The sequence below is a fragment of the Pleurodeles waltl genome, chromosome 2_2 (genome assembly GCF_031143425.1).
Source record: "Pleurodeles waltl isolate 20211129_DDA chromosome 2_2, aPleWal1.hap1.20221129, whole genome shotgun sequence".
NCBI classification, from domain to species: Eukaryota; Metazoa; Chordata; class Amphibia; order Caudata; family Salamandridae; genus Pleurodeles; species Pleurodeles waltl.
The window spans coordinates 1,043,119,977-1,043,144,806 of NC_090439.1; positions in this window are offsets into that span (position 1 = coordinate 1,043,119,977).

Consider the following 24,830-nt stretch of genomic DNA (forward strand, 5'->3'; position numbering starts at 1 on the left):
CATTTTCTTTTAACTCTAACCAGCCTAACGTCATTTTTTGGTGCAAAACCCACTTCTTCCATACCACCAGCCCCACCTGACTAATGTCATTTTTTCTACGCCAGCCTACTCTTTGCACTGGCTTGCACCCTTCCATAAATATGGTGCCCGGCTGGTGCACAGAAATGGTGCAAGCCAGTGCTAAACTTTTTGGTGCAAACCTGCGTTAGTGCAGTTTTGCACCAAAAAGCATAAATCAGGGCCTTAGGCCCTCATTATGTCTTTGGCTGTAAAAAATTCCTACTGCAGTGGCGACGGACGCCAAAACACCGTCACCGCGACTACCTACCATCCACCATATTATGACCGTAGTGGAATTTCAGTTACGGTCATGGCGGCGGACGACGGTAAAAGGTAGCGCTGCTGCCAGCAGCAGCACCACGCCAGTAGACCGACGCAGACTGTGTTATGATCCATGGTACGGCCTGGTGGTGTTCTCCTGGTGGACGCTGCTGCTGGCAGCAGCGCCACGTCCCGTCTCCTGCCTGAGGACCCCCTGCAAGCAGGTAAGTCGGGTGCTCTGACAGGGGAGGTGGGTGTTGTGTGTGTGTGTTGGTGTTATAGGTGTATGTGTCTGTGTGCGTGCATGCTGGTGTGTGGCGTGTGGAATGCATGTGTGCATTAATGGGTGCGAGTGTGCGCGTATGTTGTGTTGTGTAAATGCGTGTGTGCTTGTATGTAGGTAAGCGTGTGTGGATGTAGGTGTGAATGTATGTATGCATGAGTGGGTGAATGTGGGTATGAGTGTGTGTATGCGTGTGTATGTTGGTGCGTGAATGTGCGTGTATGTCGTGGGGGGGTCAGGAGGGGGAAGGAATTCCCTGGCACTGATAGTGCCTACCACCATGGTTTTCGTGGCAGTACGGAAGCCACGAAAACCATGGTGGTAGGCGGGGTCATAATCCCACGGGTGGGACAGTGACGGCCGCCTGGCTAGAGACTGAAGTCTCCAGCCTGGCGGCTGTTACCGCCCTGGCAGACGGAGTGGTACATTGGAGGTTTGGCTTGAGCCAAACCACCAATGTCGTATTTTGGGGAAAGGTACCACCAGCCTGTTGGCAGTACCTTCCTCCAAAATACCATCGTCCGCCAGGGTTGTAATGAGGGCCTTAATGTCTTCCTTTCAAACCAACTTCTGCTGATGCCATAAGACAGTGGGCAATCCAGTAGGCAGGTTTATTATTCTGAATTTGGTAGAGTGAAATGTTCACTCTGTGGCAACATTCTGAGTGCTTTATTTCTCGCAATACATATTTTGTCTGGAAATGCATTGGTGAAAGACAAATTGGGAGGTGTGTTGATGATCTTAAACTTGGCTACTTATCAGAGCCTATATAGTTTAATATTTGGGACACCAATCTGATGGTATCTACATGTGAAGCTTTTGATTTCTCCTACAATTTGATTGGTGCAGCTGTTGCACTATTTGAGTAACACTTTTGTCTTTGATACGACTACAAAGGTCCAACATCTGCTACAACCAATGGAAATACATAAGAAAGGATATTAATCACAAACCCTTGAAAAACAACACCATAAAAATTAAAATAAACAAGTAAATGAATGAATGAATGAATAAATAAATACATAAATAAATAAATAAAGCTACATTTTGTCCTTCTTAAGCATATTGCTTGATAGTCATGGTGAGTAATGTCTTGATGAAACTCTTAGTGCATGCATGAGGGCAAGAGTTTGTTATGTATATCTGGATATTAAGTGCAAACATGTCAGGATCTTTGATTATATTCACTACCTGGAACTGCTATGCTTTGCACGCCAGTCCTGTGTAAAGAAATTCGGTACAGTTGCCATGTGACAGGGATCTGGTAGCAGTAAGTAAAAGGGTTTTCCTCTTGCAGACCTTGTGGTTTCACCATGTGTTTGGTAACTGTGACTTTGGTTGACATGGGGTCTGTCATAGCTTGGTGGATGTCCGCACACAGAAAGCTTTAAATGACCCCTAAATCTTGAAAATATTTACTCCTGGTTGTTTATGGGCGAGAAAAGATCTATAGATATGTATTGTACCAACTTTAAATAATTGTCTTTCAACTCTCAAAAGCCTAATTTATTGTAGCCAGGCAACCGCTGTAGAAATATAAGGTGTCTAAAAAAACTACTGAAAACACAATTTTATATGTCAATCGATGTGCAGCATGTACATATTACTGCATTTTTGTTTTCTTCTATCAGTCATAGACATCATATTTTCATGGAGGGACAATGGTAGTAAAATATACATGTTGACACTTGTGTGTTGCATAAAAATAGTATATTTCCATTTACTTTGTGCCTGATTCACAAAGGTAAACTTGCATTTTTGTGTAAGTTTACATGGTTTGGGTTTTTACAGGCAAGATATTTAATAGTAACTTTAAGACTGGAGAATCCGCAGTTGGGGCAGAGAATTCAACACATAAAAAGATATTCCTGGCTTACTCCCATTTGTCACATCAGCTTGTTAGTGGGGATTGTGACACATAAAGAAACTCTTTGGGGCAGAGTTAAGTTAAGTTAAGTGCAGTGCCACTTTTCTTGTGCCCCTTAGTGCCACCCTTCTGCCACCATGTGTGCACTGTATATAAAATACAGCGTACCGTGGCGCAGAGTAGGGGCAATCAAATCAACAGTTTTGATGCTATTGATGTACTGTTCAGGGTTAGCACCAAAATGTTGGCGCTAACCCTGAACAGTACATAGGGGCCCATTGTAACCAATGATGTTCTCCCTTTTAACACCTGCTCTGAGCAGGTGTTAAAAATGCCACACAAATGGCACAAAGAAACCTTTTGCCCCTCCCAAGCTGGGGAACGTCCCCCTCTTGGATACGTTATGCCTGGCGCAGGCATAATGCGGTGCAAGGGATTACAAACTGGCTCAATGCGTGCATTGCTCCACTTTGTAAATCTGGTGCAGCGCGTTTGGCCTTATTGGGCCACATTAGCGTAAAAAAAAAAAAAACGCTAATGTGTCGCAAGAAGGTGTTAGGCCCTTTGTCTTTTGAAAAGAGCAGCAGGAATCACAGTTTGATTGAAGCGCACATCAGACAACATGTACTGAAACGTACTGACAATGCCATCATTGTTTTTGGGGAAAGGAAAAAAAGAAAGGAAATAGAAAGAAGGGGAAACAAGACTGAGGGGTACTAGGAAATAAAATACTCAAGCATTACACTGATAGAGGAAATCACTGCCTCTGCTACTGAATTGCCACCTTGAGTACATCATACTATAGGAACTGTGCGCACCATGTAGTTTCTTTACAGTGAGTACTCTCTCTCATTATGAGAGACTTGTCAACACCTTCTATGTTCTTTAACAATCTAGGTGAACCACTTTTAGTGTGGGATGAATGGAAGGAAGATTGTGAGGCCTATATGGAGGCAGTGGGTGGGGGATATATTCACTGCACCAAGAAACTGGCAGAAATCTAAGGTTAACAAAAATAGGTTCAGCAAAATGGAGAAGTGAGGCAAAAGAAATTGGAGGTGACCCTGCAGAAACGTCTAAGTCCAACACCTAATCAACGGAACTAAAGGCATGGACAGGACAAATATGTATATTCTTCTCAGTGGTTGTTAATACAATGGTGCAAATTTCATTGGGATTCTGACCAAAATGACACATATTGTGTAAACAGTCAAAATACAATCATAAAAATAGTGACCAGTGATTCCCGGCCACAGAATAATTTAACATGAAAAGAATGTGTTCAAAGTCAAAGCTCCAGTGTCCACTTAATAGGGCCATCATCCTAAAGTGTCTAAGGACTGCAGGTCATATGACACAAATGAAGGCAGTATTGATGCTAGACATGGGATAAACAGGGCTCCAAAATTACAGGCCAGTGCCTCATAAACTGCTATCTGTGGTTGAGACTTTCTGGTGGCATGCATACCCAGAGGACTAGGGGTATATTTCCATGCAGCAAGTCAGGACCTGGGGCTAGATGTTAGGGTATAGTAATGCAGTGAGAGAGAATTATTACCTACTGCCTCATTCTGGCAAGAAAAAGCTAATCATGGCACCTCAAGTATAAAGCATTTTTCTGGTTTATTTTACTTCTTCAGGATTGTGAAACATCTTCACACTCCCAGCCACTCAATTTCCTTTACAGATCCATGATCCACATGTAAATTTGATGCAACCAAGTTAATTCGGATTTGTTGTTGGCAAGTTCATTGCTGCTATCTAGTGGCTCCTTTCCAGATCCTGGAAAGGGACTAGCTGCTGCCCAACTCCCACAGTACACCATTTTTTTTTCTTTGAGGCGATGTCACAGCAGCAGTATACCCTCCACAATACAAGGCTTGTTTTGTCTTTCATCATACATCTCTCTAGTAAACAGACATTTACCCGTAGGTGTGAGGTACACTGTGTGCTGGCTCCAGAAGGGAGCCCATAATTACAAATGGTGGCACCTGCAGGTTGTCAGGGCAAGCCTATTCCTGATGTCCGGTTATAAATATATAGGCTTATCTTTTCCACACTTTAATCAATTAAGAGCAGTGAGGAAGCTCTTCTGATCTCCTATCTTATCACGTGGGTGCTCTTGTGGTAATTGTCTTTACAAATTAAGGCCAGGGCTTTTATTACAATATGCGTTTCATCGGTTAGCCCTTAAATGTGCTGCAGCAGATCACTTGGCAGCAAAAGATTGTACAGTACCAGATGGCTCATCGTGAGGCAATCACACTCTGTACTCAAGCAATTTCTGTAAAAGGCATTTATTAGAACAGGATTGGAAAACATTTAACCAAATACAACATTCGTAGCAACATCAAAACAGATTAACCACAATCCCCTTTTCCACCCCATCATTCTTACGCCATTTTGTATCACACATTAATTTCACCTTCTTCACCCTAACTCCTTCTGTCCAAAGTCTTCCTCACTTCACTTCCAAACATCTTCCAAGTCATTCTCCTTCTCCTGTCCCAGCCATCCCACAACATGTCTTTTGCCTGTGCTCCTTCCTCATCCCCCTGAGGGATGGATCTGCCCATCTGACTCTTTATTCCCCCATCTCCTGTGCTCTTGCAACCTGTTCTACAATGGCAACCTGTCAAGCTGCCAAATATACCAAGCTAGAGCTCTGAAAGTCTTGTAGGGTGGGTGGGCATGCAAAACCGCTCCCTGGTGGTGTGGAAGAAGAGTGAAAGGGCCGTACTGTTACGATCCCTCATCCCCCAACACTTCCTCCGTTTCCTGCCCCAAACATCCCACAAAACATCCCTCACCTGTGCTCCTTTATACCCCCTGAGGGGTGGATCTCCCTGCATCTGACTCACCACGGCCCCAACAACCACCAACCAGAAAAACCCCAAAGGGCATTATACCGCCCCATCCCCGACTACTGCAACACATCACCTTAACATGTACCCTTTCCGCACCACACTCGCTCATTCCACAGTTGTCCAATCAAATCCCTCACCTGCAACATATAATAACCATTGCCTAGATTAGACAAATGAACCCCATCTGAATGAAATAGCTTAATTTCCCCCTTCTTGATGACCCCATGTGCCACAACCTTAATGTCCTTCACCTGCAAAGAACCTTCATGAGCTTTCTCCTGGCCTTGTCATTGGCTGCATGCTTTACCACTCCCCTCCATTTCCTACGTGGCTCAAATTCTGTCCATTCCAGGTGAGGCCCCAAAATGTTTTATTTCAATAACTCCAAGTCCCATAGCATGCGTTGCAGTAGATTCAACCCAGATAACCGGACCAAATTGTTCTCTCCCAGGTGGATAACCAGTATGTATGGGCAACCCCATTTAGAACCCATAGTAGCCAAAAACAGCAAGAAATTGCCCCACCTAATTCCACTCTTCCCCCACCATAGAACCTCATGCTGTTGCTAGACAATCCCAGGTTTAGGCCATATATTTGACACTTCGCATATTTAGCTGCCTAGTGAATAACTTAATGACCCACAATCCATGTCACGCCTTATGTGTCTCCATGGGCCGCTCATACAGCCCACGGGAAAAAGAGTAGGTTAGCGCCCTTTAGTACAAAAAATACGCCCATGCAACCCACTGCCAGCACTCCTTATTTTTCATTTTCTCACATATCTTTAACAGCATCTCAACTGCATCTACCAATTTTGCAAATTTGAGCCAGACTGCACCCTAGCTGTGCAGTCGCTGCCCTGCTCCTAAAAGAGTCCCACAACCTGCAGATTTAAGACCTACCTTCTTAAAGGTCCTGTGCAATACCGCCAAGAGCTGAAAAGCAGTGACCTTGTCCCCTCCCTGGTGACAGAATATCACTTTATGTCTGCGACCAGGCCATAACAGAAACCTGTGCCATTCACTGACCTGACATGCTTCCACTTGACCACCCTCATGCAGCAATATCCAGTTACCCCTACCCAGCAAGTCCATCTTGGATTTTCACAGCCAGATGCCCATTTGCTCCTGTTCCGAATACACTTCATCATGCCTCAATCCCTCCTCCTGTCCTACTTCCAGCAAATCAGGTGCTCTAAACACTCCAGAAAACATCCAAACCATACACAACCTGACAAAGGCTACTTCAAATGCATTGTAGCAACAATCAGGGAGACATTGCAAAATGTCAAGTAACAACTCAAAAATAGCACACAGCTCTATGCTCCTGGCACCTCTTTCTTTTCCCCAACCTCTCAACGTCCTACTCAGGGTATCATCCCTTGACGTAAAATAGTAAACCCGCCAACTTGCCATCATAGTCGTGGGTGATAAACATTTCTCAATCAAAAACAAAACAAATCACCCATCCTTTCCTGTCACTGTTGTCCTGACTCAATGGCCTCCCTACATGCCCTTCACTTGACTAAAATTCGCTCCATGCGAGTTGATAGCTCCTCCTAGTGGACTCCACTAAAGACATCTCCACCAGCCTAATCACTCTCATGCTTCCTATTCCCAGATCTCTATAGGAACTGGCATCTTGCTCTGCTTTGCTCCACCCCAGGTGCCAGGCTGCAAAATCTATCCCACTGTGAACAAGAAAACGAGTCAGCTATAGCATTGTTCAGACCTAGCACATGGTTAGCCTTGAAAGCAAAAGAATGCTATACTTCGCCCCTGTTGCAACCAATTTTGTGGCCATGTCTCCACACATAATCGACCATCCCAAAATAGGCCAAAACCATGAGCTCCTTTTGCATCAGAAACATATTGCACTTGCTACACAGTGTTCTCCTCATGAACCATCATATATACACCATTAAATTCATCCAGGAAGGTGCGTCACACACACCGATCAGCCTTTACTGCCATCTGTATCCTGTGATGGGGTAAGGTGGCACCAGTCATAGCCATTCCTAGTCTTCTGTAAAAAGTACGACCTGCTCTCACCACTCTGCCTATGAAATGTGAAAAAAACCTAGCAACTTCTGTGTCTTTCTTAGCTCCAGGCTCCTCTCCTCGATCACCTCATCCAGAAAACTCTTAATGTCCTAAAACTTTCCCCCTGGCAATCTCACAATCATGTACACAGATTTCAGGTCAGTGCCCAAAAAGGTCTAAACCTCACGGGGGCCCTCTATCTTTTCTGGAGCCAACGGAATGACAAAGTTAGCTGCCATGACCTCAAAACATCTCAAAGCTCTGTGACACTCTCCTGTCCCTGCCCTTCCAACGAAAAGAAAGTCATCTAGGTAATGAGACACTTCCCGATGCCCGCTCAACTTCGTAATGACCCACTGCAAAAAGGAGCTTAAAGCCTCAAATAAGGCACAGGAAATGGCACCTGACATAGGAAAGACCTTGTCGACATAAAAGGCACCTTCAAACTGCACACCCTTCAAGGAAAAATTACCTGGGTGTATTAGCAATAGCCCAAAGGCTGATTTGATATCACTCTTCGCCATCTCTGCCCCGTGACCACACCTGACCAGCTTGATGGCATCGTCCACTGAAGCATAAACCACTTGAGCGTCCTCCGTGGCAATAAAATCATTCACCATGGTACCCTCCTGCCAGGACAAATGATGAATCAAACTGTATTCCACTTACCGTTTCCTAGACACCACACCCAGTGGAGATTTGATCAAGTCAGTCAAAGACCAATCGTAAAAGGGCTCTTCCATCCCCCCTTCACTGACCTCTTTCTTCAGGTTTGCTGCCACAACTTCAGGTGCTGATTAGGCTGACTGCACATTGGCAGCCCACTTCCTACCTTTAGGACTCTGGTAATGCACCCTGAAACTCTCCATAAAACCCCACTCCAATCTCACAGCTGTCTCCTTGTCCGTCTACACTGCCTGCCAGGCTCTCAAACTTTCCAATTTAATTGGCATAGGATCCCTTTGGACTAACAGGGCCCTGTTGTCCTCTACCTCTAGTTGTCTTCCACGGTTTTGAGGGGCTTGCCAGTGAAAACACTATCTAATGGGATGCTGCCCGCCACACTTGAAACATTCATGTTCAAATTTGAAGGGGTGCCTGGAGCAGAACCCCTTGTTAAAACTCCAAAAAGCCCCTGAACTCCCAACTAAGTCAGTGTTCATTGGCATGTTACCAGGCCCTTGTTGGGTGGGATGTGGTTGAAAAGGATACTCACCGTGTGGGTCGAGGTCATCTATTGCATGGAAGACACCTACAGCTCTGAGTCGACATCCCCCCACGTTTTTTCAGGATTCACACTGACAATAGCTTGAAATTCCTCATCATAGCTGAGCCATGCATAGCCCTCAAAAATGCTTTTGTGCCTTCCTTATTGTATCCATATATTTAAATAAGGCAATGGCCAAGTCTGGGTATTTATCACAATAAATACTTGTGTAAATCAAAAAAGCTGAAATCCAGTTCACCATGGTGATGGGACCTTTTGGGCCACCGCACCAGTTCCCATTCTTCTTTTTTAGACCCTTCTTTCGTCTGAATATCCCTGTGTAACAGGTTGAACACATCAACGTATTAATGCTTCCATATTCTGTTTTTGTCTTATCAGATACATGTGACCCTAGGGGCATGGCAAGTCCAAGGTATGCCAACCATTTTTATGTCCACTCCCTTCATTGTTCTCATCATTCCAGTCCGAGGTTACTGTTGCAGAGTCCATCTGGACCCCTATACCATCCCTCAATTTGGTCTCTTGCTTCTGATTCTGTCTGGTCTTCTCTCCTGCCATTTTAGCCATCTCACCCACCTTTAAATCACGCCATCCCCCACACCAATCGATTTACATGTCTTAGCACCATGCCCACCTCCTTGAGACTCCTGTGCTGACCACCAACCTTTCTTACCTGACAATATTCCTGGAGCCTCATTTCACGATCCTTTGTGAGCATCCTTCCACTGCCCTTGACTTCTGTAAGACATCAATGCAGAGACTGTTGCGCTACTACTCCCCACACCTCTTGATACCTGCTGGCGCACATCCTTTCCATCACGCACTTCACCATCCTCTCACTCAATGCTCCCCTCATCATAATCCAATTCCACAAAAACAAACCAGTGGTGCACACCAAGCAAAACAATATCTCTACTTAAGAGATAGTCAAATATCTTGAAGAGACCAATTAACATATCATAATAAATTCCCCTAGAATGCTTGTTTGGTCCTCTCTCTTCCTTAAATGAACTAAACATTCATAAATCTGACCAGAACATACTGTACACAAATATACAACTAACCAAAAGAAGAATATGTCCATGCGAATATAAGTTTTAATACAAAAAGGAAAAGTCTTCTTATATACATAAACATATACATATATATACAAAACATAAAGAAAACAAATGGATAGCCATCAGCCGACACGTGTTTCGTCCTGACTGGACTTCTTCAAGGCTTTGCTCACTTCTATGTCCGTTATATTCATATCACATCTACCATACTCTGTTTCAAAACCACAGTCAATCACATCTTTTCCTTCTTCATAATCAATTTAAATACTGGACATTGCTAGTTTCGTCTATTGGTGAGTCAAATATCCACCCCTCTTTCTATTCTTTTTGTTTACTTTCCAAGCCCGTCAGCTGATAAATCTCGGCAAAGAAACGTCGAGGGAAGTATGTGCCTCCTATAAGTCTTCCGTGGGCCCGAAAATCAATATGAGCCCTTCGCCGGCATTAATGCATGCCGCGTTTTTTCTTCAAAACGCGATCATTTATAGCAATGACGGAGGGAATCGTGTGCCCTCCGTTAGTCCTCTGGCTATTATCCAATTCCAAGTCACCCGTGCCCATGTTCATGTCAGACATAATGCAGTCCGGTGCTCCTCATATCTGCGCTTCCAACATCTTCTTGTCTGAGGTAGAAACAAGGCAGCCGTTGATTGGCCTGGCCGATCCCTCATTGTAGGGAAGGCCACTGAAGACCCTCCTAGCTCTTCAGACCAGGGTACCAGGGCTGTCATGCTTCCTGCTGGTTCCACCAACTGTCTACCAGCCTCACCTGTTGGCCTTGTTATGCCAACTGCCTGGCTGCTTCAATCAGGTGGGTCTCCCACATCACCAGATCCACGACCTGCAATAGCTCCCAAAACCAGATCTGCACCATTGCCCTCATCTCCCCCTATCTGACTGTCCTGAAGGTCCTGGTCTCACAAGCCCTTGGCCCCCACTTGTCTCACCAGGTCTGCTGCTGCCTCCCTGGCTCTGCATAGATGCTCCCAATGCCTGCCCTGTTTTTGAATCCTGGCTTCCAGGTCAGATTCTTGCCACCCCACTGCAGGACCACTCCCCAGCCCAGCCGGCCTGTCCTCACACCTCTGCCCAGGTACCTGCTGCACCACCCTAACAGCCGCTGAATTTCAACTAGACCTTAGCCCATCTACCTGAGCAACATCTTACCCAAAGCCCTAGCCTGCTTCCTTTTACTCTTCAGGCCAGGGACCATGCCTGAGTACCTACCCTGCCCCGTTGGGCTGCCCTGCAGGACAGACCTAAGGGGCCAGAAGCTGGCAGGGGCCTTTTGGCTTCTAAGGCCCATGCATTCCTTTTAAGTACCCTGTCCTGTGCAATTGTATTTAGCCCTGCCCACCCAAGTGCCTGATTGACCGGTATGTTGTCTACTCAACTTGGTTGCGGTTGCCCCAATGTAGCAGGGATTCTCAGGTACCTCCCTGCTGTCTTTTTAACCATCACCCCAGACAACTTTTTCATTCCTCTCCCCACCCCAACCAGCCCGCTTTGATTTTGCTTTTTTCCGTGGTGGTGAACATGCAGCAATCGTGGTGGCAACTCCCCCGACACTGCCAGCATCGGCCTGCAGATACTGACCCAGGTCACCCTGGCACGCCCAGCCACATATAGAGTTCAGAATGCCTCCTGAACAGCATAGGACTCACCCATGCTGTCCATGCCACACATGGCGCACATGGCGCACAAGCAAGGCCTCAGCTTTTTCCGGCTGCACATGCAAAATCGCTCCATGCAAATGTGTGGAAAAAGGCTCAGAAAGGGATGCACTTCTCCTTCCAGACTTTTAAATATTTCCCACTTCCTACCCTGATCCCCCCACCCAAAACCAACCTTCAAGGGGGAAGACTAGGCTGTGCCCTAGCTTCCCCCAGCACCCTCCATTCTCTTTGATCCAGCAAACTCATCTCCTGCTGTCTCTACCTATGTCCACTTTGTGTGGTGAGGCAATAGATTTGTTTATTGTGATGGAGTATCAAGCCAGAAGAACTGCGAATGTTTACACATAACTTGGAAAACATGTGTTCGTATTTTGGCTGGTTAATGGATTCCGTAATGTGTTGCATTTGTTGTTCCTCGCCTGAATATTTTAGGCTTTTCATACCTGTTGTAATAAAATAGGAAACCAGATAAAAAGTGTGGATCCCACAATTTTGATGCAGGACTGCTTTGGAAAATGTCTTTGTATACCTCAGTAGAAAGCTTACTGAGCCCTCCATTTTTTGCACTGGGTAATTAAATCACTACTTTTTGCAGGATGGACGTCATTTTGTGTAATAGCAATGCTATGATTTTTCAGTAGAAAGTGAACATAAATACGTATTGTATTGTGAAGGATTGCTTTGGTGTTTACCTGCCATTTTTGTAACTGTGAACCACAAGCGGGCCAGGGTGTTTGCCTGCTTATTGTTCCGCTGTTTAAATGTGTTCATCTCATCTTGTTCCAGAAATAATGATGCCACAGTGATAACGACCTGATTGATGATTTCTCTGAGACTCATTACAACATAGGCATTTAGATCAGCCAACTGCCAATGCTGCATGGAGGATGGGACCATCATACCGGTGGCGTACAACCCCCCCACCCTATTACAATACTCCTGCCGGGCTGACCATCAGGAACATTTTAATAGAGCATTCCAGCTGGTCAGTCTGGCGGGAACAGTGCTACGATATAGGACTCAGCTCACTAAAGGGAGCCATGTCCTATACTGCAGCACAGAGGAGGCCAACCAGCACCTTCGGACAAAGCAGATAGTGCACATTCTGATGGTCCATGGGCCTGGGCAGTGCAGGGCTCCTGCCCGTGACCCCTGGCACTGGCTTTCCGCCAGCCTTTTGACGGCCGGATCCCTGCCATGAAAAGGATGGTGAAAAGGATGGTGTAAAGTGGGGTTGTAATCAGCCAGGTGGATCTGAGTTCAGCGCCCTCCTGGTTGGTTACAACTCTGACCACCATCACCCAGTCAGGAAGCTTGTTCCCAGTGGTGAAGGAAGTCCCCTGGCGGTGCAACTGCCAGGGTTGTAATCTGGTGGTCCGACCAGCAGGATTGTAGTGGTCGGACCACCACCGCAAGTCTGGCAGTCCTTGTAATCAGGCCCCTAGTTCTTTTAAATCTTTATATTTTTCCAACTTAATTATTTATCTGACCAATTGTGTTTCTCAGCATAGTAGGCAGATGAGAGTTTGCATTGTTCTCAGTGGTCTTTTTATTGTGCTGCAGACTGCATTTTAACCATGTTTTTTTGTCTATGTTTTTATTTTCCATTTACTGCTTTGGCTCTCCCCACATCTAGCAGGAACCACTGAAGCACCATAGAAACAGCTGTAGATCGACTAATCGGTAAGTTTTCTCCAATCACGGTTTCATTACGCTAATGCCCCCAATTTTGCCTTAATCATTCATAAGAATGGGAGGACGTTCGGGGACAACCCCGAACAGCTCCGACCTGATCCTTCAAACACAAGCAGTATACCTGATCTGATGAACACAGTCATTTTAAGGCAGCAAAAAACATCTCTTTCTTTTGTGCGTTAGTAAATACTCGTTCTCTCACTTGCCCACGAATGGGAAATATTGATGTTATTGAACTCACAGGAACGTGGCATGTTATATTTAATTTAATTAATCACTACTTGGTTAAATGACCAGTCAGCACAAACATTTATTTGGCTTTCCCTGATGGCCATGAGATTGCAACAAAAACAGACTTCATACCTGTGGAGGCAGTGTTGCAGTTAGATTTAAGAGTACTGACAGGTGCACATTAGAGCAGAGATCTGCATCAGATCAGCTAGCTGGAAACATGGAGTTTCTGCTTTGTAGCTGCCATATAAAGGCTGATTTTTCACTCTGTTTCTTTCTTGTCTACCGCCCTTCAGGGTGGAATTCTGCCTCACTGGACAACATCTAAGACCTCACAGGACAGAGATATCTTCACGTTCCCAAACTAATCCTGCATGGGGATTTTAATTTACATATAGACAATTTCTCTGACTCCATGGTGAGTGACTTAATAAACTCGTCTCATGGTTGTTACGAAAACGTTCAAACTATCTCGGACATATGACTACCGACTACGAGAGCCCCGAGGACAGCACTGCTGTAAATATATAACTAAAGTATGGAGTGGTAGTTCACTGTCATTTGCAGGCAGCACATTTTCCTCTGAAATGTCCACTACATTTGCTCAGACATACAGTTTTACCCGCCCACATGATAATATCTGCAAATCGGGTTTCAGGAAATAAGTATTGCTTGATTTGTTTAGATCCTATTAAAATCTTTGCTTTCATCACACTACTGAATTAGAGAAAAATGGTGCTTCATGTGTGAACTGAGGATATATTCCAAAACATTTGTACATTTGAGAGTAATAAACTTTATTGTGTGTTAGAAAAAAGTGCCATCCCACAGCCTTTCCCTTTAAACTGCCAAATAGTTCACTTTACAAAATCATCTCATTTTGCAGTCAGATAAAGTAAAAACCATGTTAAGTGAACGTCCTTTTTAGGCCATACTACCTTTAACATCCTTCCAACCATATAGTCTGAAAATGACATCCAGTAACCTGATGGAGATCGAAGGGTTTCGTAGCCTCATCAATCTACAATAAAATGCAATGTGTTTTTTTTAAAATTGCTTCAGCTTTGGTAGCACTTTCGTGAGCACCCTTTATGCTAAAGCTATTGAAGAGGCTTCTGACTGGAGGGGTACCCATGTGTTGGAGGGAGTGCTTTGCTTTAAGAGAAGCGAAGGTGTGTTGGGAGGGTATCAATGGCGGCGCGTAGCCGGGACTCATTTAGTTGAATGATGCTGACACCCTGCTTCTCTGCAGCCTATGGCACTACATATTGATGATTTGCTGCCTCCAAAATACCTCCAAACTGTGGAGGGCGAGGCTGTGGCGGTAGGGGCACTCAAGCAAGCAAGCAAATTGGAACCCTTATCACCTATTAAGGCGCCTCTAATACAGCCATAACCGGAGTGCAGAGGACCCCTCAAACGCACCCTCAGCCCCGTGGAACCTGAACTAAGCCTTTGGGCATGTGGGAGCGACTTTGGATTAGACCCAAATGCTGGCACATAAAAATATTTTTGCTGCTTTAAGAGGCTCCTGCAAACCGTGGGGAGAACAACTGATGATATAGGTGGTTAAAAGAATAAACAGCCGTTTACCTGAAGATATTGCCTGACATTTCACCTATTTCTTGGAGGCACAGCAAATGTTACCAATAAAAACACAATTTAAAAGTATCTTTATTGGTCATCCACCTTTTGAAATCTGGCATGGTTAGTTTGGGGGTGTTGCAGTGCTCTTAGAACCCTTAGTACCACCGCCTGTGAGCAGTGAGTCTAATCTTTGGAGCTGCACTACCCTTCTTTCGGGCCTGGGGTGTTTATTATAGTTAGTTGTTGCACAGCTGTTTACCTTACTGTTTATTTCTGGGATTATTTGGCTCACATTTGAAAAAAGATGTGTGTATTCTATTCATGACCCTTCTGCAGTGATCTAGGGCAAACTGAGCTGTTTATCTACCCTGATGTTGTAAGAGCTCATTTCTGATCATAAATACACTTAGCCAAACATGTCATACGCCTGTTTAAAATATATTATATGTATTCAAGAAAACCTCAACAGTCAGAAAGACGCAAACTATAAATCAAAACCACCAAGTCATTCAACCCTTTCTGAATATTCTACTATTTAATTACAAATTGGATACTGCACTATATTTCAATTAGGCACTATAGCAACAATGACACGAACTCCTCTGAAAAATAAAGCATAGCAATTCAAATTAATGAGTTTATTAGGACACTTCACCACAACAAAAACAAATTACAAGGTATCCTTTTCTTCCATCATTGCCTGCATCAGATATTTCTCTGTTGGCGCGGAAATAACACAGAAAATGATGTCATATCCAAAAGTATTAGCACTGAAAAATAATAGGAAGTCTGCTCTTAAAGGAAAGTCGAGAAATGGTTTTCAATGACAAGAACCATTTACAGTAACAATGTGAACAACAGCACGAGAGTGGCTATTGTTTAAATGTATCCTTGCACCAAAAATTAACGCAAGGACACATTTCCTGCAAAAATATAGAGCAAAAAAATGGATCTGCTTTTCACATAATTTCGTTAAAGCAATTAACATGAACATCCCAGACCCCTAATGTTGAGCTGATGCCAGGACTCAAACTTTGTTCCCTGGTTCCAAAGTTAACAGTTCTGGCCAATAGACTACACTTTCTCATTAGCATGTTGGGCCAGAGTTACTAAATGCTGGTGCAGCAGCCCAAAGTGCTGTGCTGTGTGAGAAGGAGAGAGCAGAAGAGTGCTGTATTCACAGAGATATGACACTGTCCTCACCTCTCCCTAGCACCGGCATAGAAATTTGCTACCATGCGCCTCTCACACAACTTTGACCCATAGGGCAAGGGTGTCTGTGTGAGTCTAGCATAGGTTTTGTAGTGGAAGGATAACAAAATACTATGTTTAGTCTAACTTTTCTGAAAGTTTCCCACTTTATATGTGTGCTGTACAGTGCAGCACACATGCAAAGTCAGAAAAGAAAGGAGAACTAAAAGCATTTCTCTGGGATAGCGCCAAGTTCAATTGAATGACATTTTTTTATGTAAAGCCAATCTACTTTTTTGGTGGTTAATAGGGTGATGGCATAGGGCCGCCCATGCACCACCCTTAGAATGCCACAGTGGGGCTAAGTAATGCAAAGCAGCACTACAAGTTACTTTTGAGTGATTTTGCAGCACAAAACAAGTTTTGCGATGGAAAGTAAATAGGTAACAAAAGATTTAGCATCAATTTGCATGACTTTTGTGACACCAACACAACACAAAATCTTACTGAATACATCCTGTTATCTTTTATAAATGACTCAAGACCAACAACACATGGGTTTGAAATACACATGCAATTCAGACATTGAAACATCTGAAAGAAATAAGAGCGATTTATCAAATGGGTTTGCCCATTCAATGCTTTTCGGGAACGTACTGAAACGTAAGGGCCTAAATTCAAAGGGAAAATTGTGAACATAATTTGTTCTAATCTTTAGCATCAACAGCTGCATTCACTTTACAGTGACATCTTAAACCATAGAAATAAACTCTTGTAGCAACCAATTTTCTTTATATGTTTTTACACCTAAACTACAGGTCTGCTAGAATAAGTGCATTAATGCAATGCATGCCATCTATTTAACAAAGAATGAAAATATAGGCATTGATCAAATTAGTAAACCACTGACTTCTAAAAAAGGAACATATATCTGTTATTTCCAAGATAGCACAGTGGAGGAAATATACCTTTATCTGCATTGTAACCCCTTGCCAATTTTTGTCTCTTACTAAGACTCTGTGATTAATGACACTGCTATTCAGTGCCGCAGTGATTGTGCTCTGGTCTTAAAATTGTATTGGCAACATTGACTTCAATTAACTGGTCTAATTAACTTTCCTGTAAGAACACGATGGACTGCATAAAAACTGCACCAGAGACATGGAAGTTAAATGTCATATGTGGCCTGCAACGTGTACTTACAGCTCTCACATACATGGCAAAATATACGACTGCCATGACCAACACTGCACTGTGTCTGGGCTGCAGTTTAAAGACAAAGCAATACCACATGGCAAGGAAAAGTGTTGTTGCCATGTGAGAAAAATTTTATATACTACTAAGTCACCACTAAATTGTGCCATGGGGAGGGTGCTCAATAAATAAAAAGTGATGCACTGCATATTTGAAATAGGTGCGCTCACAGTGACTGGAGACCAAGAGCCAGTTCCACTGTGGAGGTTCAGACTAGAGTTTCCATTTACCGGCCTAAGTGTTATTAACATAGTTATTTCACACCTCATCTTGAATAAAAAATGCTAGAAAAATAATTCAAAATTATTTTCCACTTAGTTCTCAAAATATGATGAATGGTAAAATTAGAATTTTCGTACATCAGAAAAAAGTAACTTCATAAAAAAGCAGCTTGGGTGCTTGTACAAGAAGTAGCATGAAATCATTTCTGCCACTCATCATACCTTTAAAAGTAAATACACATTCCTGGCCGTGGTTGATGACTTTGAATACCAGGGAACATTAGCTTGGCTTCTGGACTCAGTAGGGCAGAGGTGTTGTCAATCACTGGCCACGTGGAGGGGTACATGAAAGCTAGCAGAACAGCCTTAACACTAACGTTTTGAATTGTTCATCCCAAATGAGGCTGACAGGATCTGTTTCTATTCATTTGCAGAACCCTGCTAGACCGTTTGGACCAGATTTAATGAGATTTTACATCAGGGTTGCGTCACTTTTTTGGTGCTGCCCCAATACCAAATCTATGTCAGCCTTTACAAAGAAATGCAAAGCCTGATTTGAATGGCTTAGTAGAAAAAAAGTGAATTAAAAGTAAAGCAGTGCCCCGCATAGCACTGCCTTGCATTCCCTTGTTACAAGGAGGAGTTGCATTGGTTGAGCATGGGCGTTCCCATGCAGCCACTCATCTATTTTGACACAAACCCACATTTACTAATCTCTGTAAACATATGTGTTTCCACCAAATTGGTCTGCCGAACTGAGGATGACGTAATGGGGAGACTTATGCTTATTTCTCCCTGTTACTTCCTCTTTGCATGTGCACTGCATTCTGCTGCACACTCATACAAAGAGAAATAAGCCGCTAAGAATAATTTGTGGCCGGTAAGGTATTCCTTAGTGCACAAAAACTATTCTGGCTACATCGGAGCTCCCTTGTGTCATGACACAAGTGAGCATGCGTTGGTGCTTGACAGCCAATTGTATGCAAAGCTACAAAGGAGCTGAAATGTGCCATATCTTAGTGGCACAGTACCGCCCTTTACCTTTCACTCTAAGCAGTGCAGGAATTTCCCTTAGTGTGTTGAGTTGACTGAAATCTTATATACAGGGAGTGCAGAATTATTAGGCAAGTTGTATTTTTGAGGATTAATTTTATTATTGAACAACAACCATGTTCTCAATGAACCCAAAAAACTCATTAATATCAAAGCTGAATATATTTGGAAGTAGTTTTTAGTTTGTTTTTAGTTTTAGCTATGTTAGGGGGATATCTGTGTGTGCAGGTGACCATTACTGTGCATAATTATTAGGGAACTTAACAAAAAAATATATATACCCATTTCAATTATTTATTATTACCAGTGAAACCAATATCACATCTCAACATTCACAAATATACATTTCTGACATTCAAAAACAAAACAAAAACAAATCAGTGACCAATATAGCCACCTTTCTTTGCAAGGACACTCAAAAGCCTGCCATCCATGGATTCTGTCAGTGTTTTGATCTGTTCACCATCAACATTGCGTGCAGCAGCAACCACAGCCTCCCAGATACTGTTCAGAGAGGTGTACTGTTTTCCCTCCTTGTAAATCTCACATTTGATGATGGACCACAGGTTCTCAATGGGGTTCAGATCAGGTGAACAAGGAGGCCATGTCATTAGATTTCCTTCTTTTATACCCTTTCTTGCCAGCCACGCTGTGGAGTACTTGGACGCGTGTGATGGAGCATTGCCCTGCATGAAAATTATGTTTTTCTTGAAGGATGCAGACTTCTTCCTGTACCACTGCTTGAAGAAGGTGTCTTCCAGGAACTGGCAGTAGGACTGGGAGTTGAGTTTGACTCCATCCTCAACCCGAAAAGGCCCCACAAGCTCATCTTTGATGATACCAGCCCAAACCAGTACTCCACCTCCACCTTGCTGGCGTCTGAGTCGGACTGGAGTTCTCTGCCCTTTACCAATCCAGCCACGGGCCCATCCATCTGGCCCATCAAGACTCACTCTCATTTCATCAGTCCATAAAACCTTAGAAAAATCAGTCTTGAGATATTTCTTGGCCCAGTCTTGACGTTTCAGCTTGTGTGTCTTGTTCAGTGGTGGTCGTCTTTCAGCCTTTCTTACCTTGGCCATGTCTCTGAGTATTGCACACCTTGTGCTTTTGGGCACTCGAGTGATGTTGCAGCTCTGAAATATGGCCAAACTGGTGGCAAGTGGCATCGTGGCAGCTGCACGCTTGACTTTTCTCAGTTCATGGGCAGTTATTTTGCGCCTTGGTTTTTCCACACGCTTCTTGCGACCCTGTTGACTATTTTGAATGAAACGCTTGATTGTTCGATGATCACGCTTCAGAAGCTTTGCAATTTTAAGAGTGCTGCATCCCTCTGCAAGATATCTCACTATTTTCTGAGCCTGTCAAGTCCTTCTTTTGACCCATTTTGCCAAAGGAAAGGAAGTTGCCTAATAATTATGCACACCTGATATAGGGTGTTGATGTCATTAGACCACACCCCTTCTCATTACAGAGAGGCACATCACCTAATATGCTTAATTGGTAGTAGGCTTTCGAGCCTATACAGCTTGGAGTAAGACAACATGCATAAAGAGGATGATGTGGTCAAAATACTCATTTGCCTAATAATTCTGCACTCCCTGTATTCCCCTTTGGTTCCAACTCTAGCAGGAGGAAATAACTGTTCTGACCCTGACAGAGGGGAGAAGAGCTTATCTAAAAAGACAAGTAGCAAGTGGCCTGCTTGGAGAACCACCAGAGGGAAGCAGGGTTCACTAATATTGAATTTAGGGTTCCTGGAACTTTTTTAGAGTAAAGTAAAGAGGGGCAATTGCTAAACAAGCCTTGGCCCAGATGGAGAGAACTCCTTAAGACAGGCTTCTAGGCTGGGGGCAGTGGGAGTGACCAGAAAGAACATTTTCAGCAATTGGACAAAAGTGAAACTTAGTTACCTTCCCATCCAAGGACTGAGGCAAGGTGCTGAATGTTACCCAGGGAGGTCATATTCCAGACAGACAACAAAACCAGATTTGTCCAGCTCACAGGTTTCTTTGCCCACCTGAAAATGAGTTTGGCGAGTCAGCATGGAGAATGAAGCACTGCCTGACTATAGCTTCCAGCCTGCCCCTCTGCAGGATTTTCAAAACCAAAAAAGTGACTAAGGGCCTAATTTAGAGTATTGTGGAGGGGTTTACCCTATCACAACGGATATTCTGCCCGCCATATTACAACCCCATTTAGTCTATGGACATCGTAACACAGCGGATGGGATATCTGTCACATTTGTGACTGAGTAACCCATCCGCCAAACTCTAAATAAGGCACTAGGGGGAATATGGGGTATATTTATAATTTTTGCCGGAAAACTGCGCAAATGCAGTTTTGTGGTGAAAAAGTATAGCACCGGCTTGCATCATTCCAAAGTGCTAGCCGGGCACCAAATTTATGGAATCCTGCAAGTAGCGCTCAGGGTTAGCTAGCATCAGAAAAAATGACAGCCGGATGGGGGTGGCGGTACAGGGGAACGTGGGTTTTGCCTAAAAAAATGACGCTAGGCTGGTTAGAGGCAAAAACAAATGTCTCTAACCAGCCTAGTGTCATTTCCTGACGCAAAACCATCCATACCACATGACTCCTGTCTTAGATAAGACAGGAATCATGCCCACCACCCCAATGGCCATGCACAGGGGACCAGGGTCTCCTGGGCATGGCCATTGCACCTAGTGCCATGCGGGGGGGCCATGTCAAGGCCCCCAATGGCACTTATAATGTTTACCGATACTTACCCTACTTCTCTGGAAGGAGGTCCCCATCCTCTGGTGTCCCTCTGGTGTGGGTGGGGGTGTTCCTGGGGCTTGGGGTGGGCAAAAATGGGTGCACAGGTTCCCTAAAACCTGGTCTCATCCAGGCATTAAATAATGGTGCAAAGCAAGCTGTGCACCATTATTGAGCCCCTCCTTCCACCCGTGCATCATTTTAGCACGGGGGATAAATATGGGGCTATGGCGTTAGCACCATTTTGTAGATGGGAATGCCTACCTTGCATCTCTTTGACGCAAGGTAGGTGCACTCATCCAGAAAATGGTGCTAACTCAAATTTTTTGACACTAGACTTGTCTAGCGTCAAACTATAAATATGGAATTAAGTTTGCGCCGAATTTGCATTAAAGAAATCACACAAATTTGACTCAAAAAGAAATATACCCCTGAGTCTTTAATTAATCATTGGACTAGGGCAAGTCAACTGTAAGAAATGAAAAACAAAATACACCATTTGAAAAATAGAGCAAATTGTAATACAATTAAATTAAAAGGAATTAAATGCTATAAGTAGAATCAAAGTTATTCAATTTTAAAATTTTACGTTGCTACAGCGCCTAAAAGCACAGAGTGTTACTGGCAGTCATCTGGTCATGCTAGACCCGAAAGAAGTTCCAAGTTCAGGCCAACTGCAATGGTCCAGCATGAAGAGTTCTCTTGTGGGTACTTGTCACTGTATCACCAAGAGCTGGCTGGGCATTGCAGGCTGTTGTCACTATAGCATGGAAAGTCAGTTGCGCGTCGTTGATGGTCATTGCTGGAGCTTTATTTTGGCAGTCACTATGGGCTGTTGTTGCAGTACTGCAAAGTTCAGTTCTTGAATTGCTGGTAGTCACTGATGGAGACAGTAGCGTGAAGAATCAGGTTCACCAGAGCTTCATATTGGCCTCCACTTGGGGTAGCTGAGTCTTAGCATGAACAGGCCTGCACGTTGCACCAAAGAGTTCAAAACTTCAGTATTTCACCTTTTCTTGTAGAGCAGTAAACTCTTATGCAGCCATGTTCAAGGACCTGGGAGCGACCTCTTTGTGATCGGGGACTCACTCTTGCTGAGGCAGCAGGGCTGAGGCAGGTGTAGTTGTAGATCTAGTTGCAACTGTATGTATGTGAAATTTCCAACAAGTTGGGAATCCCTTTGGAAGCCTTCTGGCCAAAATGTTCTGAAGTATTTTTGTCTTTTCAGGGCAACGTTTAAAGAATGCTGCCATGCCTCCTTCACCCAAAAAGAAAATTTGTGCCACAGAGATCTTTGCCACAGAGATATTTGCTACTTCTTGTTGCATAAGAAGATGATTTAGATCCTGATGGTATTACTGCCTATTCGCCACGGCAACGGACCAGAGCGAGACAGTGTTCTTACTGCCATATTTAGATGTATTACAGCTGAGTCATCAGCCGCCACAACAGAGTGCTTTTTCTAGCTGTCAGTCTGGTGGGTTCCATAGTGTCACAGTTCTGCAGGCGGTGTATTGGCGGCGGATTGCTGATAGAGGGAGTCCATCCCGAGACTCAATGTACATCCTACAACAGCAGTGACTATGGAAGAGAGGAAAGTAACGCTCACACTGTACCTTAGCCATATGTGTCCACCTGCGCAACACACTACACAACATACCATATACACACTGTTATCCATTACACCACAACACAACCTGTACATGTTCAAAACACACATTTCCATACATCCATGACACAATAGATCCACAGTATTGATACTACACCCACTCACGACATAACCACAACAGCCAACACAACTCCACACTCCTTAATACAAACACACACACCAAAGCACAACTACACACATCTTGACAATGGCACCACACAACAACACTCACCTTAATGATACACACCAATTTAACACACAACCAAACATACACAACAAGATCAGACCCATGTGCAAGTGACACACATACTGACACAACCACGTCACCCACTCCAGCTCCCTCCACCTCAACCAGTCAATCCAATCTCACCCACACATACACATACTGACTCACATACACAACTGGAAACACAGCATTACAGGTACAGGTCCACTTGCAGTGTGCACACATGGACATAGCTGACAAGAGTGATTGAAATGTAATTGCTGTGCCAGCATTCAATTGACAATAAATACTGACACCAAAATGACATTTATGTATGTGTGTGATATGTGTCTTGTACCAGTGTGTCCCCATCCATGTCTGACACAATTGTTCTCCCTACATATGTATGTCACAGTAATTTTAACAAATACTGTGACATGTACATGACTGCAGTGTTCCCTGAGCTCATGTACAGTGACCACACAATGTACACTGGCAATGCCGACTCCCTTCCTTTGAGTCTGATGATGGGGGGGTTTGTGTTTTTCTCCGTGGTCCAGAGGCAGCAGCGATGGAAGGTCTTCTCCAGTCATGCCCAGTCAAAAACGGAAGTGGAATCAGGAGAAAAGGCAGGTTTTTACCTAATTTCCTCTCCAATCCGCTATCTCAGGTGTGGAGGTAGATCACCACAGTTGGCCTGGTGGGAAGGCACATCAATATCTGCTCAGCAGGAAGTGGTGGCTAGAGTCCCACAATCAGCCACCATTTTTAATGGCAAAGTGATGTGGGTGAGGATTCCTGGCGGAGTCGGTGGGACTCTGCGGGTCTTTCGCCTATGGCCCCACCAACATCTAAATCAGGCGAACAGACCACCATGGCGGTGGACAGGTATTCAGTCAGATGCAATGACATGAAGTATATAATTAGTGAGGCTGTATGTAAAGTGGTTTGACATTAAGACATAATCAATCACAGTATTAACGCCCCTTGCATTGAAGGTTGGTTTAAACTGAGATTCTTCAAAATATAATTTGTTTACAAAAGACAGGTTGTAATTTTGAGCCATTAAGTTCATTGCATCTCCTTGGGTATTATGTGAAAAGTGAAGTCTTGGACCAATTACTTCAGTATCCCAACCACATACCCTTCCCGAGGTTTCTTTACAAGGATGAACATTAAAATCACCACCCCAAATGATAAGAGTCTCAAGTCTATTGTTTGCACATATTTTTTTTTGGTCCTCTCCCATCACCGTTAAAGTATTAGGGAGTTCTCCTGGTGGGACGTTCTTATAAAAGTTGATGATTACTAAGTGAGTCTTCTGGTCCAAATTACTCTCTATCATTTGATAATGCGATCTCATAGTTTGCATCTTTAAGTTCTGTAACCATAACTTGTTGGAGATATATGTACATAAGCCTTGTTTAGGCCTACCATGTCTGGTCTGTACAGCTGGTGTATGGAATGTCTTATAATGGTTTATATGGACAGGATTTAATAGCCAAGTCTCCTGGAGACATATGCATGAGAAATCTTCTATAAAATTCACCCAAAGCTCATTACTGATCTTATTAGTTAGGCCTGCAATGTTCCAATAAAGTAAGGCTATTTCCGCTTTCTGTTGAGGTTGACAGTACGCGTCGTTTATGATTGGAGGGTGTATGCCA